Raw genomic sequence first — 12816 nt, forward strand, 5'->3', positions numbered from 1 at the left:
GACTGGGACATGAAGGAATTAAACAAATGGACATTAAAACAATTTTCTCAAATAACTCCGGAAAGGTGGTGTTCAAACACATCTCATCTTTTCTACAACAAACTTTACTGAACACAAGGATTTAGGCAGATGTAACTAAGAAACAGTAGGTGGTTGCAGCTGCTCTGGAAACTTTAAGAGCAGGACAATCTACAGCTCGTCCTGACATTGTGAATGACATTTTGAATGTGGTTTTTGGAATTGGATTTGCTTGCAGGATCACTTTCTGCTGGGTTCCAGGGCACGCTGGGGTGAGGGGGAATGAACAGGTGGACCACATTGCAAAGGAAAGCTTAAGCAGAGAAGTAGATGACCATTTATCCATGGGGAGAGTGGAAGTGAGGGAAATAATCAAAGAGGGATTAAGTAAAAAATGACAGAGAGGGTGTTAAACGGAAGTCCGAGGTCGACACTTCTTTTCTATACATCCTAAAGTTAAAAACTGTTTTTGTAGTTCTCTGTCCCGTAGGGACTCAGTGAAACTCTGTAGATTGGGGTTGGGCCATTGTGGGTAAATGATTCTTTGTTCATTACAGGAAAACATGTCTCTTGGCTTGTTTGAATGTGGGATCCTTAAAACAGTACGGCATGTTTTCCTAGACTGTAGAAAGTATAGAGCAGAAAGAAAGGTATTATTTGTTAGATTGACAGGACTTGGAGTTGAGGCTTTTTCTGTTGCATGTTTGTTTGGACACAGTGAGAAACACAAACTGATCTCCAAAGAAGATCTGCAGTTTCTACATGATACAGGATTGTATGTGAGAATTTTGATCTAACTCAGACCTGTGGAGGGCAGTAATACGCTAAACAGCGTCTACACTGCCGAAATCATAGGTGCGTTTCACTTCATGCGGCGCTGCGCAGCGCTGACTGACTAAAAATATATGGCAAGCCATTCACCTGCAGCTCACGTTAGACTGTAAAGTCGGCGAAAGTCAGACGCTAACATCTCGAACGCACCTCATATAAGAAGAAGAACAGTAGGTGGCGATAATGCTCCATCTGGTTGCAAGTTGCCAGTAAAAAGAAGAAGAAGATGAAGAAGAAGAAGAATTTAAGCTTTCTCCAAGTAAGTCTTGCCATTTGATATTTCCCAGGAAGAAAGGGATAGATAAACAAGTTTATTTATAAAGCACAATGCATACAAAGTGGAAATTCAAAGTGCTTTAGTAAAAATCTGATGAAAGAACACCAAGAATGTGCGTTAAAAGAACATAGAGAAATAAAAGATTAAAGTGGGCCTACTATAAAAATTAATAAAATATGCCTAAAGGATAAGAAAATCTGCAGCATTCTGGATTCTGAGTGGAAAATTAAGTGGTCATGATAGGCGTTTCTTTAGATGAACGATATACAACGCAATAATAGGTAGTTTCGTATAGCTTAATGGGTGCAACAGTTTTGTAGATCAAATCTTACATTGGCGTGATTTAATTAGGACCAAAGTAAGATCCCATCTCTCTAACTATAGGCAACTCAAAAGGTTTGGAGTGGTTTTCTTATGAGGACGGGAGTCTTCTGTCTGTGGCTTGCTTACAGACAACAGAGAGGTTTTGTAGTTCCTTCAACACACAACATAATAAATTTTAGGCCTATACTAAATATAATATACAATGAAACAATTTCTAAAGTTATTTATACACATAAGCTATAAACATATAGGCCTACGTATGCTATACACCCGCGGACATGTATTGTATTGTAAGAGTCCATCTTGACTGCGTTAGTGCACCAAGCATCATCGATGTAAAACACAGAGTCCACTTCTGCTCATCTTGCTAGAGTCTTGCGCTGACAGATCAAAACATGGACCAACTGCCAAGTGCTTGATCGGGGATGTTGATGGGGCAGGTCTCTGTAACAATGTGGACAAAACAGTCTCTGAATTCATTTGTTTGGTCAACATGAGTCACATTTTGTCCAGACTGCATCTTTAGGAGCAGAATTAAGTCCAAGCTGGGCCAGCAAGGCTCTCTGGCTCTCTGTCCTCTCCTCTGAGCGATCACTGCACCCGCGTGGTGCCTAGTTCGGTTGTTTGGGCCGGGTGGATGATGGTCTGCTGGTCCTTAATCCAAAAACCCTGTCTTCATCTTCCAGTGACTTTATTTATGTCAGAGGTAACGCATTAGCAATTAAGCTGGGAGGAAAGTGTAGCAAAGTTTGAAGGAGCTAACGTTACCAGCTACTGCTTCTACAAGTGCTGCCGTTTGCCATAGAATTCAGAACAAGTTGGCTCATTTTAAATGGATTACCTGCAAAAAGACTAGAGACTCTCATACTAAAAAAACTAGAGAAAACCCATGCCCATTTTGCTGTGCTGCCATGACCTGCAAATTCAAAGCTTGTATTTGTTCACACACACCAACCATCCTCCTTTCTCAAGCCTGCAGACGTTGCACCTTATAGTAAGCACAGTCAGTACATTAATATTGGATTGGTTCTATTAGGTTAATAAAATAGAGGAAAACACAGTAAGGTTTGTGTGCTTACAACTTCAGTTTACCGATTGCCATTGTAACAGAAAACAGAAAAACCTCCCCCAAAAAGCAAGATGCGAATGGGAACCTGTAGAAACTCTACTTATAAGGCGGCGTCATTAGCAGTGACCTAAAGTGTCTGTGTAAGTTTTGAAGGTATTGAACAAAACGAGGTAGGAAAGTGGTGTATTGTGAGCCTTTTAGCATTACATACAGGATAAGCGGTTGACGATGGATGGATGGATCAAGCTGAGGGCTGTAATGAGTTTACAGACAAAAGGCGCACCGCAAAAAAGTGTAGCCTAGTGAATGATTAGGCTGCTGTAATCTGACTGTTTTCAACAGAACCTTGAGATGTTTCTACATGTTATAATGTTAACAGACATGTTTCTGGATTGTGAAGAAATGATCTGTAGCCTTTAGTGCCAAAAGCTGGTCTGCTGCTCTGACAGAGATGATGCAGCTGTGCAACAGGTCATATTTAATTGTCATCACTTTAAAATGACGTTTGTTAAATGCCCGTTTCCTCAACTCCTCTCTCCTCGCGTCTCCTCCTCGACTCGTCGAGCTTGCATCTCGGGTGGGCAGGACTAAAATGCGCCTTGAGGAGTCGTGGAGGTGGAAATTTGGAAAATGAGAAAGGCCCATGCAGTGCGTTTGCGTATACAACAGGGTGTTCAGGGAAACACCGTTTCAGATGACGTTTTGTCGGCGCTGAACTCGCCCTTGTTTTTTTATTTATTTTTTTATTGAAAATTATTCCATATACAAAAACATGGCATTGGGTTTCGCAAACTGCAGAAAGGATCAAGTGCATATCAAAATATAGGAAAAACAAAAAAAGAAGAGGAAATTAAATTTTAAAAAAAGGCTAAAGGCTTTTTTCCCCAAATCATATTCTGCTATTATACTAAAAAGCCTCATTGCATTCTTTGTTTTCATAATGTTAAGGGCTTTTGTAAAGGAAAGAAACTCATTATGAAATACACAAAACTTTCACTTTGTGTATTTTTGTGAAAGGTTTCACTTTCAAAAGCTTGACTTGTGAATATAAAATTTCCCAAGAATGATAATGTTATCAGAAAATCATCTTTGTTGTTGTCCATGACACAACCATAGATAAAGTCCTTCAGAGAAAAGTTTGTGAGATGGAAAACCTTTGGGTAAAGCTAGTCATGTATATCAAGCCATAACGCTTCAGAATACATACAATGGAAAAATAAATGATCAGTAGTTTCATTGTCATCACAAAATACACAATTATTGGTTTCTATTCCAAAACGCTGTCTTACCAAGTCGCTGGATGGATACACACAAAATAGATTTCTTTGGCTTTTGGAAATATAGGGAATTTTAAATATTTGGAATGTAACGAGTGAATAGTACATTTTGAAAATAATTGAGTTTCTAAAGGATATTGTAGGGAATGAGATGTTATCAAGCAAATTTCTAATTGTTTTGTTAGGGACTTTTACCTCATTAAAGACAATGCCTCCAACTAAAAGTAGAGGGAGACATGGGGTGACAGGAGTGGAATTCATTAACATACACTTAATTAAACACAAAAAAGATTTGGGGAGAGCGTTAGTTATGGAGTTAAAAAGATTGCGATTGCCAGTGAGGTCATGTCTTAGACAGAAGGATCACAGACCAAATACCTTTATCCATCCAGTCCTTGTTGTACAGCGATTTGTTTTTGACCGTAATATATCTATTATTCCATATTGGGGAGTTATGTGGGGTGAAGTTGTGATTATATAAGAGTTTCCAATAAAATCAAACCTGCTGGTGATAAAGGGATAATTTAATTGGAAGTCTTTGAATAGTGAAATCACATTTAAGTAGAATTTCTATGAATTCTTGAATATTTCTCTGAGGATATGATACCAAAAGTTATTGTTGTTCAGGAAGAATTTCAACCAATTGATTTTCAAGGTTCCATTCATAAAGTCAAAATCAATAGTTTGCAGGCCACCATCTTTAAATGTTTTGGTCATCTCTGTTTTCTTAACATAGTGGACTTTCCTTCTCCAAATTTAGTCAAAATTGATTTGGTTGATCTTTTTAATGGCTCTGTTAGGAATAGCAATTGAGTATGCAGGATAAATACACCTTGAGATACTTTCCATTTTAGTCAAAAATATACGGCCCAATAAACTAATATCTTGCAACAACCATGAGTTAAGTCTACTTCGGCATTCCTCTATTACTTTCCACACATTGACGTTTTCACGTTCAGTAAAATTTTCTTACATCTACCCAAGTATTTAACAGAGGACCTAAAACTCGCCCTTGGTTAATCAACACCAAAAGGCAGTCGCCCAGCTTCAGCTACCACAGTTGGGGACCGTCTGAGTTGTCCCTTGCTCACAACAATGCTGCTTCTTTTTTTGTTTCAGGCTGATTGCAACCATGACTTTTAAAGTGCATACCACCACCTACTGTACCAGAGTATGTAGCATGAACTATGTTGGTTGGGACTACTTGATATCAAAAATATTTAAATAAATAGATAAACAAACATAAACAAAACAGATAAACAGCCTACAAAAAACACTAAATCCTATTTATGGTTGACCAAGAAACACAGCAAATGCATGGGGTGAGGGAAAATCCTATATATCCATCCATCCATGAGAGAGACTATTGTCTGTTAGTGTAGCTTAGACAGAGATGCAGGATAGCTGTTAGAAATCCTGTTTGAGATACAACAAAATTTGGTTACATCACCTAAATATAGCAACAATATTGCTTATTTCCATCAGCACGCCCCTGGTGTACCCAGGATCCTAGTGGGCAACCGGCTGCACCTGGCTTTCAAGTGACAGGTGCCAACGGAGCAGGCAAGGACGTATGCAGAAAAGAACAGCACGACTTTCTTTGAGGTCAGTCCGCTGTGCAACTTCAACATCATCGAATCCTTCACAGAACTTTCACACATTGTGCTGATGAGGCCAGCAGAGGCTGCTAGATATGCAAATAAAACTGGTAGAAAATAAGAAAATCCAAAATGGCTGCCACTGTCAGTCTCCCGATGCAGATGATAGTTTGCCTGCTGCATTGTGAGACTGAGAAAGTAAAATATTTGTGATGACTTCTCTGCATGAAGAACTCCCCGTTCTTGTCAAAATCACTGGTTACCAGATGCACCAACAAGCATGGGCACTGATTTCACATAAGTATCAGCTTAAACATCTGCTACATTGATGCTCCAGTCATTCGATTTAGATCAGGGAAGAAGCTAAGCTTCAGTATGAATCCTGTGGTTAAATTCAAAACCGATGCTCATTTCTTCATTACTCCTTGCTCCCTAATGAACTTGGATACTTACTGGACACTCCCTGACAAGCCATCTTGATAGTTTCTTTGAACACATGTCTAGACACCTGCCTGGAAATTCATGCCACAGTCAAACTCTTGAAATTGCCCAGTTCCTTCACCGGAAACAGGCAGCACTGTCTGGAAGTAGTGTGCTCAAGGAGGTTCATTTCAAAACTGCACTAATGCATCTGCTTTTGATGAGAGACCCGTCACAGTGGAAACCCAACGTTGGGACTTCCAGGCTACAAGATTTGCCCTTCATGGAGAGAAGCCCTGAGAACAAGCAGTTGAACCATGCCCTTATTGGGAACCCTTTGACACAGAAAATTATTGAACTTCCTGCTGAATTCACTAAAGCAAAGACTGAATCTCTTCCATCCCCTTGTGGTACACAACTGTATCTACAGAGATGCAGTGACACATTTTCAGGAAATGCTTAGAAATGCAGACATGCTCATACATGAATATGCTGGCAGTGTACAGACAATGCCAGTTGTGCCATTTAAAGAGTCATAAGCATTAAGATTTTAAATTCTGCTTTTATTCTCTTCTGTCAGAGTGAATGAGTTATGTCATGATAATAGCAAGTGATCCATTTCTCATTTAAAAATCATGTCTACATAATTCTGTCAGTAATCATTTTCCCATCGCTTTAAGTCTTCATGCTCTGCCACGTCGGGGTCAACAAAACTGAACGTGTCAAGGGAATTCATCCGAGGGTCAACCGCTGCATAGTCATCCTTGCCGCTTGCGACGACCTCCCAAGAGTGACTTGAGATCATACCCCTAGAAGCTGTAAAAATACAAGAGGATAATTGTCAGAGAGTAGCTTTCAGTAAGGAGTCATTTTATGCTTTTGATTCTGCATGATTGTCAAGGGATGAGTACTTTTGGATTTGCATCAGTATTGCCTGTAGAAAGTGAACGCTTCAAGAATCGACTGCCTAGGAACAGCTCTGTGCCAAGTCAGGGAGCATGTCTGAAGTTACTGCATTTCATACCAAGATGTCCTCAAGACCCCTCCCCAACAGACAGACAAGTTGAAGACGTACCCTTAGGCTGTGCCAAGGAGCAGGTCGAGTCACAGCAGGTGCACACGGAGTCATCAGAGTACAGCTCCTTCCACCTAAACCATAACAGTTGTCAGCAATATTAGATGGCAAACTTGATGGACAAAGCAGATCACAGTGAGCACAGCTGGCAATACTGGAAATACACACCGAGTTCTTTTGGCAGTCAAGTACACATGAAACACTTCCTCCTACAAGACCTTCAAAAGCAAGCTACACCTGTGAGGTTTTACTTTAGCCAGAGTCAACTCACGTTTTGGTCGCTGGATCATAATTGCAAGCCTTTGAGCCCTGAGTTGGAGTACGTGTCCCCACAGAGATCTCGCAGTGCATGTAGAGTTGCTGAAAGACAATGAGCATTAATGGCTACATGTGTTCATTATTTGACAGCATTGAGCTCTGTACAACTACCTCTTGACAGTACCTGTGAGGAGGAAGCGGAAACGCCATTCTTGAAAATCAAGGCACCCAGACTGAATTTCTGGACCATCTCTGAGGCGCCAGCGAGGAACCTTGACTGTTCGTTCTCTTTGCCATCAATCATGCACCTGTCGAGAAGACACATTTACCTCCAACCACCAAGTGACAGGCCCATCTTATACTGAAATCATTTCAAACCTTACCCTTGGTTGTCAATGACCGTATATTGAGGATTTGAATTGGGGTCTCGGGAGGCTGTCACAAAGCACTTGTCGATGTATATCCTCTGGCCTCCCAACTGTGCAGTGCGGTCAGGTTGCGTGGCCTCAAAGTACATCGGCTCGCCCAAGGTGAAGGTTTTGGTTCCAGTGATTTCATTACCTGATGCTGTGGCAAAGTGAGGGACATCACTTGACAATAGAGACACACAGGGCTGCTGCATGCATTTGCTATGCAAGTAATGCAATTGGTTCCTTTAAGCTCCAGCAGAATATGCAGTGATGAGTTCTGAGTACTTGTAGAACATGCTTTAGTATTTTATGCTGGCATATTTTGAGTACACTTACAAATGCTTGACAGATCAGGTGCTAGGGTGCCTTTTCTAAAATGGTAAATATTTGACTCCAGGGTTTGTCTAGCTTTGGATTCATTTAACAGCTTCCCATTTGTGTCAATACAGGTGTGCATTTAGCCCCCATGTAATCCTTGTCCACACAAGTTTTGTCAGACATCTTTGTTGCCCATTAAAGAACCTGATTTATACCACCTCAGAGTACGTCATCATCTTACTAGTGTACATTTTGTAGCGCTCCCTCTTCTGTCCAAGTTGCACATCTATACTTGGAGCAGCACTTTCCTAGCCTGGTTAAGTTTAGAAATGTGCATTTGCAAGTTACCACTCCTTTCTGCACTTCAGAGATCCTAATTTCAAAAAAAGAGACAGTGCTTCTGATAACAGGCCTTGTGCTGAAAATACTGGGTGATGGTGCATTTAAAACATGGGAACATACCATCTTGAGGAGTAAGGGTGAAACTAGTTTTAGGTTGGAGTCGTTTGAAAACTGCACCCATGCGATCAGGATAGAAGCCAACTTTATAGGAGTGGAAAAACCTGCAATAGTCAAGTGAAAACTCACAATACAAAATTTGAAAACAGAAGTCATTGATTGCCCTGTAGTCTTGCAATATGTCCTTGGTCTTAAATGCTGGTAGTTAAGATTTGTAATAGAACTAAATTACACAATCATACTAAAATTAAGAACCTAATCTAAATCTTACCTGGGATAGTTACAGTTCAGGGGAATATCAAATGGCATTTCCCTTAAAACTGGACCGGTTGGCCTGTAGTGGAGCACATTACTAAAGGACAGATAATCTGGATGACTCTGGAACATAAACATTCACATGTTGGTTGCAGTTATAAGAGAACTAACTGAATGATACAGCAATTGAGGGGAACAGCTTTACCAACCTTTTTCTCAAATCCACAGTCAGTTCTCAGAAGGTACAAGGTAGTAATGTTCTTTGGTACCTTTGTTAACAGGACAGGTGCCTAGTTTCAAGTATTTGTATGCGTCACGAGTCTTAAAGACCTCTCTCCTGATTCTCACATACATTCTGTCAACATGACACAGGATTTCAACCAACTTTGTCCCGGCTGTTGCGCCAATTGCCGGAGTAGGGGCAGCAGTCACAAGTAACATTTCGTTAGCCAAGTTAGGGAGGCTTCTGGCACCCTGTTCTGGCTTGAAAACCTGTTTCAGGGTCTGAGAGGCTGGGACAGCCAGATACTGAGGAACATTTTTGGCTTCAGGTGATCCACTACCTGATGCACTCCTCAACAATTTGGTTTCAGGTGCAGGGGCTGGTGTCATTTCTTTACTCATCATTGTCTCCATTCTCACCCACACTAATTCAGGATCTTCCAAAAATAGGCCATCCTCAGATCTACTTTCAAAAGAACTACAGGCAGAACAAAACAGCAACAACAAACACACAGCAGGTACTAACTCCATTTTCACTCCAGCAGCTGCCTTCAACTACAACTGACCCCTAACCTAAACAGGGCATGTATGATGGTGGTGTTTCACCTGGCTTTTATGTTCTGCACGAGATAATTCACACAGCTGCTGTAAATTCCAATCAAGAACAACCAATGAGAGGTCACCAATAATAATCCCCCTTAACGGGCTTCCTTTCTCTGTAAAGGCTTATGTGTCATACACCAGTGTGGGTTTGCAAAGTGCATGTGTCATTTCTAAACCAATTGTACAACGTGCAAAATAAAGTATAAATTAAGTCAGTCCCTTCAATTTACTCAGTAGGTAGGGTTAACTTCTCCTCCCTCTCTGGTGAGGCAGCAGCAGAGCATTTCCACCCACGTCTATCATAGCCTCTATGGACAGATCAGTTGCTTCATTATTAATGAAGTATCTTGTATTGAATATTAAATAAATCGAGACATAAAACTACAATAAACCTCAAAAACAATGGTGCAAAAGACATAGTTACTTTATTATGTTACAAAAAATCCCGGTCCTACAGAGAAGCTTAGGGCTCTCGATGAAATTTTCTAAATCGATAGATCAATCCAATTAAAAAGATGGGCGGTTGTGGAAAGGTGGGCTAGGCTAATAAGCATTAAATGAGGCATGTAAGTAAGTTTTAAATAACATGTTGTTCCTTTTATTATTTTTTTGAAATCGTAACCGGATGTTACGCAGCGCATGATGCCGCTACCAGGAAGTTCCAACACAGTCCTGTTAGCTGGACGTTGTGGTCGGAGGCTGAAAATCCCTCGTTGGCCTTTTCATTTATTAACAAAGTGAAACAATCGTATTTGGTTTGGAGTATGTTTCAATGTAGGATGATACAGTCTTGCTTTTACTTTGTATCCCCTGTTTGTGCTAAAATGCGTTGTTGTCCTTCTGTTAGCCGACTAGCTAACAAGCCAGCTAACAGTTAGTTAAGGTTGTTTTGATGAATAACTTATTGTGAATAGTAACGTCAGCGGCGGCTGGACTCCAGTGCTAGTAACATATAGTGATGGCAAGTTCGACTCTTTACAGACTCGTTCATTCAAATCTTGTTCATGAAAATGAACTAATCTTTTTTTCAGTCATTTCGTTCATTTGAACCAGGCTGGTTATTGTGGCGCTGCAGCCCTCTAGTGGGCGATTAAAAAACAGCGCCGTTCTCAAACATGGAAGGCTGCCTGGCTTGCTTTATTTGACAAAGTATAAAGCACAAATTCACCTCTTGATTACTGTATATCATCATTATATAAACCCCTGTGGGCCCACAACCAAATTCAAAACATGTAAAAACCACAGAAATATGTTGTCAATATGTAATCACCGCTACTCCGGCTAAATCCTTCCATTTTCACAATCTTTCCCGAGTAGGATACAACCAGACCTGCCATATAAAGGCTTATGTATATAATTACTATCATCATTCATACAGTAGCCTAACGTCCCTATCCATGAGTAAAATATTAATATCGGATTAGCAAATTATTATTATTATTAAATTGGTTGAATTTTAATAAGAGTGTTTTTATTCATATAGTGTATCAAGCTTATTACTTCAATATATTTACTGCAAATGATATATTTATATCTGTCTCTAACTTCTTTAAGCTTGATTTTGCTAAAAAGTTTGCTACTTCATTTCCTTCAACTCCAGCATGTCCAGGGACCCAGCAGAACATAACAATGCTACCAATCATTGTAATTCTAAATAATACAGCTAGAATTTCACTTATGATATCAGGACGGGCTTTTGCTTTACGGCCTTTCAAGGCCATCAGGGCAGCTGCAGAATCAGAGCAGATTAAGGCTTCTCTTTTTTTCACATCCTCAATCCACCACAGAGCCCAAAGAATCGCCAGTAGCTCTGTTGTAAAGACAGAACTTCTGTCTGTTATTCTCTTGCTAATCCTAAAGTCCAGTTGAGCTATATACACCCTAGAACCTGCTCTCCCACTCTCTGGTTCCCTGGCACCATCTGTAAAAAATTTCAGATATGATCCCTTCCCACTGTTAGATATTGTTCCAATTTTAGAGCAGTTACGTATTTGTTCTTTTCTTTAAAAAAAGTTAAATCAATATCCAGTTCTTGCATTAACCAATAAGGAATAGGTAGTTGAGTTGTATACCGTGTCTTCTTGCATCATTCTCAATTCTCTTGTCCACTGATTTATGCATTCAAAAATGATTTGTTTCTGATCTTTCTTCCATGCTTGCATAAGGCACCTAGCTGGGAGTGCTAGATTAGACCCACTCAATTTGATCCAATACTGCATTCCCAACTTAATACGCCTTAAACATAAGGGCATTTCACCCATTTCAATAAGCAGAGCAGGAATTGGAGATGTTCTGAGAGCTCCAAAACAGAGTCTCAGTTCCTTAGCCTGCAGTGTCTAACTTCCTTAACACCGACTGGGCTTCAGAACCATAAACAAAGCACCCAATTCCAATTAGGGCCTTTATCATTGCCTGATATACTAAATGCATGGAACCCCTCTCTGCCCCCCAGTCACATCCCGACAGACCTCTCATTATATTTAACACCTTGTCACATTTTGACAAAATGTTCCTAACGTGAACAGCCCAAGTCATTCGTTGGTCAAACCAGACACCCAAAAATTAAAATTCTTTCACTCTCTCTAGAGGGGAACCAGTGCTGCTGCTGCTGCTGCTTCTTTTTTGTTTCATGGTAGATTGCAACCATGACTTTCAAAGGTGCATACTGCCGCCTACTGTACCAGAGTATGTAGCATGAACTATGTTTGTTGGGACTACTTTTATATCACCAAAAATAATTAAATAAATAGATAAACATAAACAAAACCGATAAACAGCCTAAAAAACCACTAAATCCTATTAAATATCCCTATATTTTCAGATATTGTACAGCAGCTTTCTGTGTATCCTTTACCCCTCCTGTTGTGCCTAATAAACCTTCAAGGTTTCACTTCTTCCTGCCTTACTTATCTTTTGATTCAGCCGCATCCTCTCATCCCTATATTTCCGACAGTCAAATAGTACATTTTCTACACTTTACTTGGACCTACATTCCAAACATTAATCTGATTGACTTTTGCCCATTAAAAACAATGTTTTATTTAACCCGGTATGATCAAACCTTAGCCTGGTTAAAACGCTCTCCTCTCTTCTGTTCCTTCTAGTCACACCTTGAGCATGAATAGATTTTTGCAGATATTTCCTTCCACTTTTATCCACATCCCAGCTGTCCTGCCATTTCATCATCATTTCTTTTTTAATTATCCTCTTAACCAAATAGGGATATCACTAATAGGTGTAGAAAATAATAATAATATAACAGTATTATTAAATCTAAATTCCTCTGATTTAGTCTTCGTTACCAAAGCCATTACCTTTAAAAGAAGTATACTCCCAACACTCCTGAATAACACTCTTTGCATGGTTTTCAAGACCACTTTCACGTAAGCGACTCCAGTATGT

At 40.0% G+C, this 12816-nt stretch overlaps 1 pseudogene; it reads right to left on the bottom strand.

Moving 5' to 3' along the window:
• Positions 1–6466: 6466 nt before the first annotated feature.
• Positions 6467–9342, bottom strand: LOC119908273 (annotated as a pseudogene).
• Between the last annotated feature and the right edge of the window lie 3474 nt (positions 9343–12816).

Source organism: Micropterus salmoides, unplaced genomic scaffold (assembly GCF_014851395.1).
Source record: "Micropterus salmoides isolate LMB-PRFRI ecotype aquatic unplaced genomic scaffold, ASM1485139v1 Ms_hic_scaffold_1727, whole genome shotgun sequence".
NCBI lineage: Eukaryota > Metazoa > Chordata > Actinopteri > Centrarchiformes > Centrarchidae > Micropterus > Micropterus salmoides.